Source organism: Schistocerca nitens, chromosome 5 (assembly GCF_023898315.1).
Source record: "Schistocerca nitens isolate TAMUIC-IGC-003100 chromosome 5, iqSchNite1.1, whole genome shotgun sequence".
Taxonomy (NCBI): Eukaryota; Metazoa; Arthropoda; class Insecta; order Orthoptera; family Acrididae; genus Schistocerca; species Schistocerca nitens.
In genome coordinates, this window is record NC_064618.1 from 243,427,892 (window position 1) to 243,444,573 (window position 16,682).

The 16,682-nt window shown below is 43.0% G+C and overlaps 1 protein-coding gene across 1 annotated transcript in view; it reads left to right on the forward strand.

The window, feature by feature from the left end:
* The window catches only part of LOC126260365 (uncharacterized), a 102,864-nt gene that overhangs the window by 16,520 nt on the left and 69,662 nt on the right, over nt 1-16,682 (forward strand). The gene's annotated exons all lie outside the window — the stretch shown is intronic.

Consider the following 16,682-nt stretch of genomic DNA (forward strand, 5'->3'; position numbering starts at 1 on the left):
TCATGATTTGACTCATTTGCTGGAACGATATTGTAATCAACATTTTGTTAAAACTTAGTTAGAGTTGGGACAGTGTTGTATGTGATGCTGTAAGTTAAACTGCTTATGTGTTGCATTATTTTGGCACCATTGATGAAACACAAAATTCTTTGTTGCGACAGAAAACATTGAAAGTGTAGACATTATGGGTGATGCATCGAATGTTATGCTAATGATGGGAGTGCAAAATCGCTTGAATAAAGGAAGGACATCTAAAATTAACATTTGTAACTGGAAGGACATTGAACTCAAGTCACCGAGGGGTGTTGTGTGTACTTATATTACGATCAGAAGTGACCCTGTTCCTGGAAACATGCCACCTGATGGGGTTAGTGGAGTAATGTAACTGCTACTCTCAGTAAAAAATACTTTCTCTTAATTTTCGTGTCCATGAAGTTGTATTTGTTATACACTTGCAGATTTCTAGTATGGTAAGTAGTGTAACAGTCAAAACTAGAATCTTTTATTAAACATAATTTGTATTTTTTCATTTGATTTTCATTCAGACATAACCATCAGTATAAAAAATTTTCTGAGATCTTCAAAATAGTAGGAATGGAATTTGTTTCTTTTTATGGCCACTGTCGGTTTTCATGTTGAGATTTATCAACAAATGATAAGGCACGGCTCTTTCAAAGAGTGAGCGATAATGACTAGCAGACTCAATCCTTGGCATTCAAGAGCGTTGAGGTAGTTGATGTGAAGACAAACAACAAAAAAAAGGGTGTCTCATTGCCATTGCTCACTTATGTATCATTCGCCTGTAGAAATTGGTAATGTATCATTTGTTACAAGATGTCTCATGGAGTGCAAATTTTGATTGACAAATTAAACAGCAAATTACCCCTCAAAGAAAAAAAGAGGAAAGCATTCCAAATGGCCTCACAGAATGCCGAATTGTGATAGAGAAAGCCTAGAGCTTGTAGAAACTGTCAGGAAAAGTATCTTGAAGTAATATCAATGAAAATTTGTACAGAGAGATTTTTCAAAAGTGGTTATAAATTAAAATTTGGTGTGCCGAGATCAGATGCATGTTCATTGTGGCAAATTTGTTAAGACGATGGTTAGTGAAAATTTTGCTGAAGTGAAAGCTGAAACACAAAGCACAATGCTGAAGCAACATTGAAAATGCTTACTTCTGATACTGGAAAAAGCAAAACAATGGGTAGTATCGTGACTTTGTGCATCAGTATTCATCAGGTTCTCATTTGTTCACAGTTGAATTATTCTTCTGTATTTTATTAATAGTGGCAATACGTAATACTGTTACCAATACAGCTTTCGTGTATTTTTTGACGTGAAAGCTTTGTCGGGAGAGGTTCAGCAGAGATATTATCTTCATGCATTCTGAAGTATGTTCTTATTGATTTCAATTCGCTGAATGGTGGTGAGGTTCTGCATCTAATAATCTAGTCTGACAGTTGCATTATTTTGGGCAACAACAGACAAATGATTTAAATGTTCCAGAATCTGTTCATTCATAAATATTTACTGCCCTAGTTCAGAAATTCTTCATTATCTGGCATATCATCTTGTAATGTGTTACAACGTCAAGTTGAACACACATATTTCAGAGACGACACAATACATGTAAGTCACAGATCAAGTAGACAAAGTAAGACATGTGTACACGGTAACAGTCAAATCAGCACTGAGTCCAAGTCTAGCGGCTGCTGGCTGGCTGGCCGCTTAGGTGGCGTGGCTGCTGCATCGCTGGCAGACAGCGCCGTACGTAGAGGATGCGCCTAACTGCGCGGCGGCACTTTGAAAGATCGGCGAGTCACAACATGATGTGATACTGATTTTGCAATTACAGAGAGGAGCAAAAGACCTGTTCCTGTATGTGCCAGTCATTACCAATGCCGTGTACAACAAATTCTCCATAGAGGCTCTTCAAAATAATTTGAATATATCTGGCTACAGATTGCATTAGATGACTGTTCCACTAAAGGGTAGAAAGAGCCATAACATGCTTCAACAGTGAGTTTATGAAAGCATTGCAAAGTAGCTCAGACATAGTGGGAAATTAAATCTGCCACCACCTAGCATTTTAGTTTTTACTAACTTGTATGATAAACTTTTGCCACCCAAAAACATCAAAAAGAAAGACTTTTGTGATGTGTGAGTACATTTCCGGCAAAAACTGCACCACAAATAACCAATATGGGATTACTATAACAATAGCTTTTACTTCTGATATATGTGAGATCTCTGTTGATATCTGAAATTTCATTTTGAGCCTTTTCTCCATTGCATTACACATCAGGGGCTGCAACCCATGTATCTATATGTGTGGGGTGCACACAAGGGTTTCTTTAGATTACACAACTCTCCATTCAGTCCAGACTGATAGCTGCAGGAAACACTGGGATTAACTGCCAAATCATTTACAACAGGGTGTCAGAGTTTGAAGCATTCCAGAAAATCAGTGAAGCTCACATAGTACTGGATACAAAAGCTGGTTCAAAACCTGAAGTTGATAGCAGTGGCATTTTTGGAGAAAATTTAAATATGTATCAAAAGCATAGGCTAATGTGAAATGGAGGTAGTGTATTTGTTGCAGTTGATTAGAAACTGAAATCCACCGAGATAGAAACTGAAGTTGCATGTGAGATTGTTTGGGCAAGACTCAGTATCAAGGGTGAACATAAAATGGCAATTGGATCCTCCTATTGATTACCAGCCTCACCTCCGGGTGTAACTGAAAACTTTAGGGAAACCTCATTTTGCTTGTATGTAATTTCCCCATTATACTGTAATCATTGGCGGAGACTTCAATCATCCCACAGTTAATTGGGAAAATTACAAATTTGTTAGTGGTGGGCGAATAAGACATATTGGGAAACATTACTAAATGCCTTCTTTGAAAACTACGTTGAATAGATAGTTCGGAACCCCACTCATGATGGAAATATATTATATCTAATGGCAACAAATAGATGTGACCTCTTGGGTTATCAGTGATCATGACGCGTTGGTGGCAACAATGATTATCGAAGTACAAAGGGCAACTACAACAAGCATGAAGATACTTATGTTCAGTAAGCTAGATAAAAAATGAGTAGTGTCACATCTCAGTGAGGAACTTGAACTTTCAGCACAGGGCAGAAGCATGTAGAGGAACTATGGCTCAAGTTTAAAAGAATAGTTGCCATAGAGGCACTGCAAAGAGATTTCTAAAGAAACAGAGACTACTGCATAATAGTGTAAAACAAAGCATAGGACTAGAGACAGACAAACACTGAATGAAACACATGTGGCTGTCTTTTTAAGAGGGCAATACATGAAGTGTTTAGTGACTATCATAGCAGAATATTGTAATATGATCTTTCACAAAACCCAAACAAATTCTGACCATATTTAAAGGCTGTTAATGGCACCAAAGTTAATGTCCAGTCCCTAGTGAATGAGACAGGAACTGAAATTGAGGGTAGCAAAGCAAAAACAGAAAAGCTTAATTCTGTTTTTTTTGTGACAGCGTTCGTAGCGACAAACAATTCGCTGTAGAAACGGCTTACGAAGTCACCGCCACACTTTTAATGGCGGGCCGACCGGTCCGCTGGAACAGTGAACAGAAAGATGAAAACCCAAACACTCTGATTAAATAAAAGTCGGTACTTATCTTTATTAACGAAGATACAGGAACACAGTAGTGAACTCCGTGTCTACAGAAATCTGTCTAGTTCGAGTGGGAGCGGCTAGGTCAGCGTCGGCTGACGACAAACAACAACTCTGCTGCGATGAACACACAACTGACTAGCAAGTACACAATTCGGTGGCGAGTATACAACTGAGCAGCGAATACAGAACTGTCCTAGCGCTCGCGACTCCAGCGCTTAAGAAACCAGAAGCCAGCGGTGGCGCGCGCAGACTTGCGGCGATTTCCTGTCTCGCTGGCGCTGCTTATGTGGACGGCGTCCGGACTTTGATGCTGCCAACCTTCTGGCAGCGGGCTCGGGTGGCATTACTGGCTAGGATATAACACTCCTCCCCCCCCAAATCGCCGCACCGGCGTTGAATAATGACGTGGCGAGCATCGACGGCGGGGGAGGGGTCTGGCCGCAGGCGTAGCAGAAGAGACCGGGGCGGAGACTGTTGTCGGTGGCAGTCCCCGGTCCGCACCCCAGCATTGGCTGCGCGGGGCCTCGGAAAACACCGACTGAAAACCGAGGTCAGGGTGCACGCCTGTGACCACGGGCGCAGCTTCTGGTACTGGACGCGACGGGGCGTCGGGACCCACGAAGAGAGGCAGCGTCTCCTGACGCTGCGTCGACGGCTGCTGAGTGGGCGCCGGACAAGGCGCTGCGGTGTCAGACTCCTTGGGGGTGCCCAAGGAAAGCGGCTGCAGGACAGGCTGCACAGCCACCGCTTGGGAAGGCGGCCCGGCTGAGGGGTCGACATCCATCAGCTCCGAAGGCGGTGGCGACTGAAGAGGGACCGCAGGCGCCGGAGCGACCACGTGGGGCGCTCCCGGATGAAGCTGCGCGGGAGGCATCAACGGGACGGGCTGTCGGCGTGGTAGCGGCGACGGCTGCTGCTGCTGCCCTGGGGGCGGCAGCGAAGTCGGAAGGCGTGGCTGGAACCCGCCGCGGACCAAATCTGTGGACAAAGAACGAGCGGCAGAATCCGGGCGGCCAGCGCGGCGCAACTGGTTCTGATGCCTCCTGTGCACCCCAGTAGCACCTTGAACAGTATAAAAACCGCGACCCTGGACATTTATCACGGTACCACGTTCCCAACGACGGCGACCGTGATAAACTCTGAAAAAAAAAACGGCGTCGTTGCGCTGAAAACGCGTGCGATGCTCAAAAGCGGCGGGTCGATCCGGGGGGTGCAACAACCGTAGTAGGGTGCGATGACGACGGCCGTGGAGAAGCTCCGCAGGCGAAGGGCCGTCGCGTGGCGTGGTCCGGTACGACGACAGGAACGTGATGAGGGCCTGCTGACGAGGGTGCGTAGCATGAAGGCGGTCCATATGATCCTTGAATGTGCGTACAAAACGTTCCGCTGCACCATTCGATTGAGGGTGGAACGGCGGAGTAAGAACATGGCGAATGCCATTGGCAGAACAAAAACTTTCAAATTCAGCAGAGGTAAATTGTGGACCATTGTCAGACACTAAAACTTCTGGAAGAGCCTCAATACAAAAAATTGAAGTCAACGCCTGTATAGTTTGTGCAGACGTTGTAGACTGCATGGGCACAACAAACGGAAAATTACTAAATGCATCTATCACGATGAGCCAACGAGAATGCCAATATGGACCAGCGAAATCAATATGTACTCGCTGCCAGGGACCGGCAGGGCGTGCCCACTCAAAATAGCGTTGAGGCGGAGCAGCTTGGTGTTCGGCACACGTCGAACAATCTGTAGACATCTGCGTAATCTGCTTATCAATGCCGATCCATGTACAATGACGGCGGGCAAGCTGCTTGGTGCGGACCACTCCCCAATGACCTTGGTGCAACAAGTCGAGGACCTTGGATTGGAGCACTTGGGGAACCACTACACGAAGCTGGTCATTCTCGGTGCGTAACAGCAAAACTCCGTGCGAAACAGACAACAGATGACGTTGCGGATAATAGCGACGAACCACAGGATCCGATATGTCCTTTGCCTTGGATGGCCAACCACGTTGAACAAAACGTAATAGTAAACTCAGATGAGGATCCGTAGCTGTCTCACGTGCCACCTGACGATAATCAGTCGGAAAATCCCGGAGGGATTGATGCTCATCGGCGTCAATCTGATGGCAAGAGTCGTCAGAGGAATCGAAGACATCATCCGCAGCAATCGGCAATCTAGAAAGCGCGTCAGCGTTTGCATGCTGAGCTGTAGGGCGATACAGTATCTCATACTGGTATTGTGATAACAAAAGAGCCCAACGTTGTAGTCTCTGAGCTGTCCGCTGAGGAACTGGTTTAGACGGATGAAACAGTGACGTCAGGGGCTTGTGATCTGTTACTAAATAGAATGGTCTACCATAGAGGTAGTGATGGAATTTTGTGACACCGAACACAATAGCCAACGCTTCCTTGTCCAATTGGCTATAATTACACTGAGCTTTGTTTAGCAATTTAGATGCGAGCGCAATAGGACGTTCGGTGTTACCGACTCGGTGAGACAACACAGCACCGAGGCCGAAAGAAGAGGCATCACAAGCTAAAACCACAGGCTTGTTAGGGTCGTAATGGACCAGACAACGATCATTCAATAAAGCCTCTTTAAGCTGCTGAAAGGCTGATTGGCAATCAGCTGACCACACAAACGGAACATTCTTACGGCGGAGACGATGCAACGGTGCAGCAATCTGTGATGCATTAGGTATAAACCTAATATAATATGTCAATTTGCCAAGAACTGCTTGCAATTCATGCAGATTGCGAGGGGCGGGCAAATCACGAATAGCTGCTAAATGTGACTGGGAGGGATGAATGCCTTGAGCATTAATAACATGTCCCAGATACTCCATCTCCGTAAGGAAAAATGAACATTTATCGATGTTGCAACGTAGGCCTGCCTGAGACAACACTGTAAACAAACACTCCAAATTACGGAAATGTTCAGCAGGCGTCCGACCGGACACAACAATATCGTCTAAATAGTTGCAACACGATGGCACATTAGCCAGAAGTTGTGACAAAAAACGCTGAAAAGCAGCTGGAGCTGACACACAACCAAAAGGCAAACGCAGAAAACGGAACAACCCCAACGATGTGTTTATGACAAAATACTGTTGTGATTGCTCGTCGAGGGGCAATTGCAAATATGCTTCACGGAGATCAATTTTGGAAAAGAAACGAGCTTCCCCTAACTTATCCATCAGCTCGTCCGGTCTAGGCAAAGGAAAAGAATCAATGACAGTCTGAGGATTAACTGTCGACTTAAAATCAGCACACAAACGTAACTTGCCAGACGGTTTCTTTATAATAACTAAGGGAGAAGCCCACTGGCTCGCTGAAACGGGTTGAATAACACCGTTGTTTTGCCAACGACGAAGTTCATCTGCTACAGGTGCCCGGAGGGCGTGAGGCACTGGACGAGCACGAAAAAATCGAGGCTGAGCATTATCTTTTAACGTAATATGAGCGGCAAAGTTCGCAGCACAACCTAGTTCGTCTTTAAATATGTCACTGTATTGTTTACACAAATCGGTTATGCTGTCTTGAGGAACAACAACAGAATTAATTTGCAACACATTGTCTTGGATAGACAGGCCAAACAAGTCAAAACAGTCTAATCCGAAAATGTTTACACTGTCTGTAGCGCGGAGCACTGTGAATGAAACTGTTTTTGTATTGCCACGGAATGTGGCTGGCACGCTACATACACCTAACACAGGAATTTGTTCTCCACTATAAGTAGCCAAAGAATGTTTTGCCGCTGAAAGTTTAGGGCGGCCGATAGCCGCATACGTAGCACTATTTATGAAAGTTACCAACGCACCAGTGTCTAATTGAAAATTGAAGGTCTTATCCTGGATGCGTAGCTTCACAAATAGTTTATTACACTGCCTCTGGATCGGAGCAGTGGAGGCGGAAGACACAAAATCAGCGCGTTTAGCGCGTGTTCGCTGCTTACGACAACTCGTGGGTTGGGCGGGTGGAACAACAACTCCCGCTTCACTTGCAGTCTGTACATTACGTGTTACAGCGTTTGAATTACGCTTGGGTCGCATAGCAGAGGGCCGGGTGGGTGGCTTATTGCGAACAAGTTTATTACCCACACGAACCGTGGAAGAGTCTTTAAACCCGACCTCCTGGGCGGGCTGGCTTTGAAGAACATGAATATCCATGGGCTGGGCAGCACTAGAATTGTTCTTGCGTTTACGCAAACAAACAGTCTGGATGTGTCCTTTCCTTTGACAAAAGTGACAAACCGCGTTTCTTAACGGGCAACGTTCACGAGGATGAGCAAGAACACACTTAGGGCAAGACTTAACTCTATCATTTTGCACACGCGGCTGACGAATGTGTTTAACATGACGCGGCCGGCTAGTGTTTACAGTCTGACTCTGCCGGTGGGGCCGCGGGTGTGACATAACTTGCTTAGCACAGGCAATTTGAGAAATACAGGGCTGATCTAACTCACACTCAGCATAGTCAAAAGTATCTTGGGCTTCAATAATGTTCATCACAGTCTCTAATGACGGGTCAGGCAACTTTAAGATAGCAGCACGAATACGAGAATCTGCAATGTTTTGAGTAATAGCGTCTCGTAACATGACATCACTGTAGGAAGCTCCACACACACAATTAAATCAGCACTGATGGGTGAGGCCCCGTAAATCTGTTAACCACTGTTTATTAGATTGATGTGGCAGTTTCTTTAATCTGAAGAACTTGAATCTGGCTGCTGCCACATGAACTCGCGACTCGAAATACTCAGCAAGCTTGTTAACAACAACGTCATAGTCTAAAGCTTCTGGCTTGGATTCCGGGAACAACTTACAAAGTAGTCGATAGACTTCCACGCCTGCAGTGGAAATTAAATAAAGCTGCCGCTCAGTACCCGTGATTTTGTAGACTGTCATGTGCGCCTGCAACTGCGCGAAATATTCTCGCCATTCTTCTCTTGATGCATCAAAAGCACGGAAAGGCGGTGCTGCCTGTGCTTGTTCCTTTTGTGTTGGAGGATTAGCCGCTTGTTTGGCGATTGCTTCCACCAGACTTTGTATTTGCTGACTCTGTAACAAGATCAACTGTTGTAATTCGGCAGACATAGTGAACACAAATTAAACCAGCCCCCAAAATTTTATCGCTATAATTAGTATAACCAGAAACAAGTTGAACCAGCCCTGCACACGAGTTCGGAAGCCCTCGTCGCCAGTTTTGTGGCGGCGTTCGTAGCGACAAACAATTCGCTGTAGAAACGGCTTACGAAGTCACCGCCACACTTTTAATAGCGGGCCGACCGGTCCGCTGGAACAGTGAACAGAAAGATGAAAACCCAAACACTCTGATTAAATAAAAGTCGGTACTTATCTTTATTAACGAAGATACAGGAACACAGTAGTGAACTCCGTGTCTACAGAAATCTGTCTAGTTCGAGTGGGAGCGGCTAGGTCAGCGTCGGCTGACGACAAACAACAACTCTGCTGCGATGAACACACAACTGACTAGCAAGTACACAATTCGGTGGCGAGTATACAACTGAGCGGCGAATACAGAACTGTCCTAGCGCTCGCGACTCCAGCGCTTAAGAAACCAGAAGCCAGCGGTGGCGCGCGCAGACTTGCGGCGATTTCCTGTCTCGCTGGCGCTGCTTATGCGGACGGCGTCCGGACTTTGATGCTGCCAACCTTCTGGCAGCGGGCTCGGGTGGCATTACTGGCTAGGATATAACAGTTTTCATATGTTCCTGTACAAAAGAAAAAAGCAGGAGTATTGCCCCAATTTAATCCTCGTACCACTGAAAAGATGAGTGAAATCAGTATTAGTGGCAGCAGTGTTGAGAAACAGCTGAAAACAGTAATACTTAGCAAAGCTTCATGGCCCGATGCTATAATTTATCATAGATCCCTTGAACAAAAAACTGTGCCCAGTAGTTGGAAGAAACTGCAGGTAACACCCTTCAACAAGAAGGGTAGTAGAAGTGATCCACAAAACTACCATCCAATATATTTGACATCAATTTGTTGTGGAATCTTAGAACATAATGTGAACTCATAAATAATGAGGTATCTTGAACAGACGTGGCCTCCTCCATACCAACCAGCATGGTGCCCGAAAGCATCAATCATGTGAAACCCAACTTGTACTTTTCTCACATAACATACTGGATGCTGTGTTTCAACGTAGTCACGTAGATGCAGTATTTCTTGATTTCCAAATAGCATTTGACTCAGTACCACAGCTATGCTTATTGTCAAAAGTTCAATCATATGGGGTACCAAGTAAAATTTGTGACAAGATTGAGGACTTTTTGGTAGAGAGGACACAGCGTGTTACCTTGGATGGAGAGTCATCATCAGATGTAGAAGTAACTTTGGGTGTGCCCCAGGGAAGTTTATTGGGACCATTGCAGTTATTATGTGTATTAATGACCGTGCAGACAATATTAATAGTAACATCAGACTTCTTGCAGATGATGCAGTTACCTATAATGAAGTACTGTCTGGGGGGGGGGGGGGGGGAGGGACATAGTAACCTATGACTGTAATATCAGTGAGCCACAGTTGGAATTGCCCAACCCCTACAAATATCTGGGCATAACACTTTGTAGGGATATGAAATGGAATGGCCACACAGGCTCAGTTGTGGCTAAAGTTGATGGTAGACTTCGGTTTAGTGGCAGAATACTGGAGAAGTGCAGTCAGTCTGTAAAAGAGATTGCTTACATATCACTTGTGTGACCCAAACTAGAATATTGCTCAAGTGTGTGGGACCCGTACCAAATAGGTCTAACAGGCGATATGAAAGTGTACAGAGAAAGGCAGCACGAATGGTCACAGGTTTATATGACCCATGGGAAAGTGTTACAGTGAGGCTGAAGCAACTAAACTGTCAGCCTCTTGAGGGTAGGCATGAAATATCTTGAGAAAGTCTACTAACAAAATTTGAAGAACCAGCTTTAAATGATAAGGCTACGAATATACAACCCCCTACAGATCACTCATACAGTGATCGTGAGGACAAGATTAGAATTATTACAGCACCCATAGAGGCATTCAGACAATCATTCTATATGCGTTCCTTATGTGAATGGAATGGGAAGAAACCCTAGTAACTAGTGAAATGAGACGTACCCTCTGCCATGCACTTCACTGTGGTTTGCATAGTATGGATGTAGATGTAGACGTTCTGCATTCATCTTATCAGCTGCTGAGTAATTTCCAGAAATTTTCTTATCATGTAGTACCCACCCATGAATAAAACTTGTTATAGGCACCTAAGTACCACCGTCTCTGTTATAACCAGGAATAACACAATAACCTCTTCAGTCTGGTTTATTAAATCACAAATCACTTTTTAACAATTATGTTAGCCAAGCGTCTTCCCAGGCTCACACTCAGAAGTAATGCAGAATTAAAGTTTGGTTATACCAATGTCCGAATGTGCATGGTGGGGTGCACGTCCCGTAATTATTCCCAAGTCCAGTGAAGTTCAATCTCTCCAAGTGAAGTTCCAAGATTTTCTGCCGAGCAGTCAGGTAACCTCGAGTGGTGCGGCGAGTCATCCACAAGCAGCTGGAACACAGCGTTCTGCACTTCCCGATGAGAACTGTCGTTTGCGGCGGCGGCCGGGTTTATATAAGGCTTGCTAGTTAATGGAGCCGTCGGCTGGGGTCGCTTTTTTCCAGGGAAAACCAATCACAATGTTTCCTGGCGTAGCCAATTGCTGTGTGCTGACAAACGCACGCGTGCGAAGGCGGCCAGCGATGGTAGCCGCAAGCTGCCCGGAGAAGTGCGGCCAACGATGTATTTCTCGGCCACGTAAGGGAGCGTGCGTGTGAAGACGGCCAGCGATGGAAGCAGCGGGCCGCCCAGAGAAGTGCGGCCAGCGATGTATTTGGCGGCCGCGTACTGAAGCGCGTTGTTCGGTGCTTGTTAGAAGTGGTGTATACCACAGTCTCCACAGGCACACTTCCAGCCATTTGAAAAATTACTTGATTATGTTGCAGCCTACATTGCTATACTGTCAGTGTCAGAAAGAGAGCCACTAAATTTTTTTATAAGGGCGAGTGTACTCTCTGTACTCATTAGCAAATTTCATTTGCGTTTCTTTCCCAGCAAACAGAAAAAAGTTGAGTGATAAACCTTAAGTATTCAGATCTAAGTAGAAAGGTTTCCTATTTTGTATTGGAGTTTTTCACAATAGGTCAGAACTTTCATCTGTAATGTGTTATTTATTCATATACTATCTAAGAATTCTTTGTGTGTTTCATTGAATCTTTAATTTTTTTGTTCATCGATATCCATGGGACAGCATGTGGTATCTCATACATTCCAAAACGCTACACATAAAAGCGGGATTCTTTGTGGGCTCATATTTCGGGTTCTGTACATGATAGAAATGTAGGATCATGTGTTTTGGATAGCCCTTGGCAAGCAACCATTTATATACCCAATATGAGGATCCTCTTAGTGTCACTATCCTACAGTACGGAGTCCAAGTATGAATATTACACACTTCCTTCTGGTTAGGAAAATGGAGAAAATCATTTGGTTCTTTTTGCATTTGATGTGGTCAGCAGTGGGCCGTAAGGGACTCGTGGAGGCACTGTATGTTCATGGGCTGTGCCTTAGAAAACCCCCCAAAAAGTTTTCTTTTCTTTTTGGTTCATATCAAAACCAAGCCAAAGGTTCCAAGAAGGCTATGCACAGAAAAAGGCTAAATTTTTTACAATATGTTTCTAAGATACTGATCTTGAACAACCTTGAAAATTTTCTTGATATCTTTATCTGTTTCTGAGATACAGGGGTTCAAATTTACCATATATGTGCATGTAAAATATGCACGTAAAATGCTCAAATTTTAATTTTGTATTTTCTAGACATATATATCGAGAACTTCCATGTTCCCATTTTCTAAAATCTTTATCCATTATCAAGAAATACCCCAAGAACATGGTTTTGGGGTACCAAAGCGAAGTTGCAGATTCCAAGGTGGCTACACACAGCAGACAGTTGTAATTTTTACAATAAATTCCCAAGATCATGATCTTGAGCAACCTTGACAATTTTTATATATTAATACATTCAGCTGCTGACGAACGTTGATATATATCAACAGGGACAGGCGAAAATGTGTGCCCCGACTGGGACTCAAACCCGGGATCTCCTGCTTACATGGCAGACGCTCTATCCATCTGAGCCACCGAGGGCACAGAGGATAGCACGACTGCAGGGACTATCTCAAACCCCCCCCCCCCCCCCCCCCCCCCCCGTGAGACCCACATTCTCACCTTATATGTCCACACACTACAGTCGTAGTGTCCCTACCCAACATTCCACCTTGACAATTGCCTTGATATCATTGCCCGTTTCTGAGGTACAGACATTTGAAGTTACCTTGCTTGTGCACTTAAAATACACATGTAAAGTCCAGTGTGAGGCCAAAATGTAGTTTATAAAGTGATAGAGCACTGAGAAATATGCCGTAAAGTGCCTCTGTTATCATTGAAGGGTTCTGAGAACTCAATGTTATAGTACTGAAGCACTAGCAAAATTTTTGTGTGCGTTAAATCTGGCCTGACATCTAAAATTAGTTTTGAATTATTTCAGTTGCACGTAAATAAAGCATCAAAATTTTACTGACCCATAAAGTTCTTTTCGTATGAGTGACATCATGGAAAAATGCTCCTCTTGCAGCACAAAAAGTTGAATATGCTCCTGTTTAAAAGACTGTGAGTGAAAAGTGGGGTATCAGCTGTCTCTTTCTACCTTCCTCAGCACCAAAAAAAATGTTCCCAAAAATTTTGGCATACAAACGTATTTGTGCCTTTCTATCTTGAGACAGAAGGAGACAGTGGCAGTGGGAAAGATGGAAAGGTAATAAATACTGCAAGTAGTAGACAGTGGTTGTGGTATAGAAAGAGGGAAGGAGACAGTGGCAGTGTTATAGAAAAAGGATAGAGTCCCAGTGAAGTATAGTTGACAATGACAGAACAGTGTTAGGAAAAGAGTGAAGCAGACAGTGATAGTAGGACAGGAGTAAAGAGAAGGAGCAAATGGAAGCGATTGTAGCCAGTAATAATGAGAGACAGAGTCTATGACAATGGCAGTGAGGGAGAGAGAGGTAGTGACAGTGAGAAGAGACATCAGAAATGGGAAGGAATGAATGTGATAGCAACAGTAAGAGAGAGCAAGAGGGAGACACAGACAGACGAAACAATAGCAGTAGGACAGAATGAAGGAGACTGTGACTGTGAAGCAGGGAACAGTGGCAGTTAAGAGAGAGAGAGACAGACGGCCTGAATGAGTGAGTGAGAATGGGCAGGTGGGAGTGGAAGGGTGAGACCAATTTACAGCGATAGAGTAGTGGGTGTGACTGAGTTACACTTAGCTGACCTTGTGGAGGTTAGAGGTGAGTTACAAGTTACAAAGAGCACAGATATGTTTGCATGCCAAAATTTGAAAATTTTTAAAGTTGCTGAGGCAGGTAGAGTGAGACAGCTGGCACCCCAACTATTAAGTCAGAGCCTTTTAAACAGGAGCATATTTGCCTTTTTGTGCTCCAAAAGTAGTATTTTTCTGATGGTAAATTTTCTAATCAACATTCTGTAAACTACAATATATACTGACTGGTTCTATGGCGAAGTAACTTTGTCTCAAATGGTCCCATGGAACCTGGTAAAAAAATGAATAGTAGAATGATATGAACACTGTCTGCAGTGCCTTTCTGGAGTAACATATGGACACATTTTGTTACTCACTTTTATATTTTTCTTCTTCTACCTAAAAAGGACTTGGCTTAGGCCTACTAGCTCCTGTTCCATTATCCTTTTGTTCCATCTTAGATAGCTTGCTCCCTTACCTCAGTATCATTCTTTATTTCTTCACCCCTTCTCACTGCTAGTCGTTACTACTATTCATTAATGTGTAAAATGGTGTATCTTAACTTTTCTTGTTTCTGTGGCATTTTTGCATGTATCCATGTTTGTTCCCATGTCTCACTAACTTGTCTTTTGCTGAGTACATTAACTCTCTCTTGCCATTTGTTCGGATCTCTTTGCAAACTGCACTCCTTTCTTGATCTCCAATAACTTCTGTATTCTGTTCGTAATTGTGTTTTGCTGCTTATCATCATGGTATTCAATGGAATAGTTGCAGATGAAACTCATTGCTTTCATCACAAAATAGAAATTTAATCAATTAACTGTTTTATCAAAGGAATCTTAGGTGTTAAGTGCAACAAATGACTATGTGAAAAATAAAGGAAAGTGACTCCAAAAATCATAAATCTTGATGTTCCATGGGTATGCCCTTAATGTATACATAAAGAAATGGCAAAAATACTAAATGCAGTGAACTGGAAAGATGAAATCCTAAATTATTACCAATTGATGTGGAAATGCTTCAACTGGAAATTCAAGCATTTAAGAAAACACATGTTTAACTGGTAAGTAAATGAAGAATCCTGTGAAAAAAGCTTCAATCTCATGTATGCATATTGATAGTAAATCGCTAGCAATTTTTATGACGATGATATGTAAAAGAACTGCTTGGGATATATATAAGTAAATACAAATGGAAGACCAAATTACAGTAAGAAGAAAGATGTGATGGACAGTGGAGCACTTAGATATTAGGACAGACAATAAACATCTTGTGATAGACAACTGTATGTTACAAATATCAACAAAAGCAAAACAAAGATAACGGAATGTAGTCAAATTAAATCAGGTGATGCTGTGGGAATTACATTAGGAAATGAGACACTTAAAGTAGAAAGAAAGAAAGCAAAAAAGGAAGAAAGGTTTCAAAGAGCTACATCAAAGTATGCAGTATCAAAGAAGCAAGTGTGTACAATTATAGTGCACTGTGAAAGTTAAAATGAGCTTCATTAAAATGTTGATGTTGACTGTAATATACATCCTGATAAATCATTAGTTTGTAATATTTGGGGACAAAATACCTTTGATAAAGACACAGTAAGACATTACCAAAGATGACGATACTGATTACTTTGTGATGTGTCTCAAGGATCCAATATACTCCTTTCCTCTTCAGAGGTAAATATTTGTGAAACTTAAAATATGAGAGCTTGACTATAATGAATTGGAGGCAGTGAATTCTGTTCAAAGTTCTTCTTCAAAACAATGTTGTGCTGTAATTTACCTTACCATGGCACACAATTTTTCTTCTGCTGTTATATTCGTATAAAAGTAGTGTTCTGTTCAAAATTTTGTCCCGATTGTTCTGCAGCACATACTGTAATATGAATAAATTCTTCAGGAAAGCTTTTTAATTCTTCAAGTAAAGAAGAAAACTCTCCTAAATGTCTGTTGCTAATTATGGGATGAGTCCATAACCTCTTATTTTTTCAGTGCTTCTAAGCTTGATGAGTCACAGCACTGTCAAAGCAATACTGAGAAAATAATGAAGTCATTGTTCTATATCATGGATAATTTTTTTATTTACTGCCCACTTGTGTATCCCTATTAGTAGTCAAATTTTCTAACGACCCACCAGTTCCACAGTAATGGTGGTTTGTAAAGCAGAGAAATAACTTTACTGCATAAAATTGAGTTACTGCAAGTTAAAGTATTTAATAATAACTACTTACCAAATACTGTATGTGTCAAAATTTTATGAAAACCTTATGAAAATGTTTTATAACCCTTACCAGCTATTGCCCCCCGAGAAAGCTGTATCGGCTGCTAGTGGGTCGCATGAACCACTTTGACTACCACTTTTGTATATGAAAGCATAGACAGGCTTGCGGTGAACAACTGTTGGCTGCACTTGTGTTATCTATGAGCTTGCATGGCAGTTGTCAAAGAGTGAAGACTCCTTTGCCAGTGCAGCTCAACCCATCAAGCGGCAGGGGTGAGGGAACAATGATACACATCTGCATTGATTGATAGTAATTTGTTGACCTGCCCAACAGCGTTTGACAATACACGGAACCTGCCCATTATTGTTTCTGTTAACTACCTCTAATGATGTCGATGTTGACAGCATGTTAAAACAACAATCT